Below are 941 nucleotides of genomic sequence, written 5' to 3' on the forward strand. Positions count from 1 at the left end.
AAAAAAAAAAAAAAAAAAAAAAAAAAAAAAAAAAAAAAGGAAGAAGCTCATGATGGAGCACAGACTAACAAGGATGCTAAAGCATTTCTTTTTTAAACCCACGGAAGAGGGAGGGGGCTGTGATTTTGCTGCTGTTCAGGCCTGGGAACACAAGCAGTTCAGCAGTGCGGGAAGGAAACGCATTTCAGTGTCCGAGTCCAAACTAGAGAAGCTGGACAGAACTGGAACTGCTGTAGAAAAGAAAAAAGCACCTGTCCTGTCCCCCCCGCACTGAGCATCTAGCTGAAYTCTCCACAGAGTGAACGCTGACCATCTAACTTGACTCCGACACCCAGACCTGCATTGCTCATGGAGACGGCGCCCCAGTGCCGGAGCAGCAGGTTCCTGCCCCGGTGCCTTTCCCRAAGGCGGCTCAGGGCACTCGCACAAAGGAAGGAGGAGCAGATTTTTAGATCAAATTATTTGCTCTGGTCATGGCTACATGAAAAGTAGCCATGAAAATAAAATTTAGATTCCGGACTAGGCAAATAAGCCCTCTTTACATTGTAGGAAGTGGATTATATTGCTCCAAACACGGATTAAAAAGCAGATCTGGAGCTTTGTATGGTTAAAAGTGATTGTTTTAGATGGAGCATTTGGGGCAGGGAGGGAAAAGAATTATTAAAAAAAGAAAAATCAGATGTTGGGAAACGTTATCGGAACAGATATTTTAAATAACAAAACTACAAAACAAAATGCCTTCTTCCCTGCTGGCTTCCTTAGTTTAGTGGTTGAGAAAAAAGCAAAACAAAACAAAATTGAACATATTAGGGGGAAAAAAAAGAAGAAAAAAAATAGCCCCCCAACCCCTCCTGCCGCGACATCTATTTCCCAGCCTGGCAGAATCTGTGAAAACACTGAAAAAAATACAGGGCTTGAACTGCTTTGCCCAGGGTCCGGGA

This window comes from Nothoprocta perdicaria, unplaced genomic scaffold, assembly GCF_003342845.1.
Source record: "Nothoprocta perdicaria isolate Ctin4 unplaced genomic scaffold, notPer1 scaffold_261, whole genome shotgun sequence".
Taxonomy (NCBI): domain Eukaryota; kingdom Metazoa; phylum Chordata; class Aves; order Tinamiformes; family Tinamidae; genus Nothoprocta; species Nothoprocta perdicaria.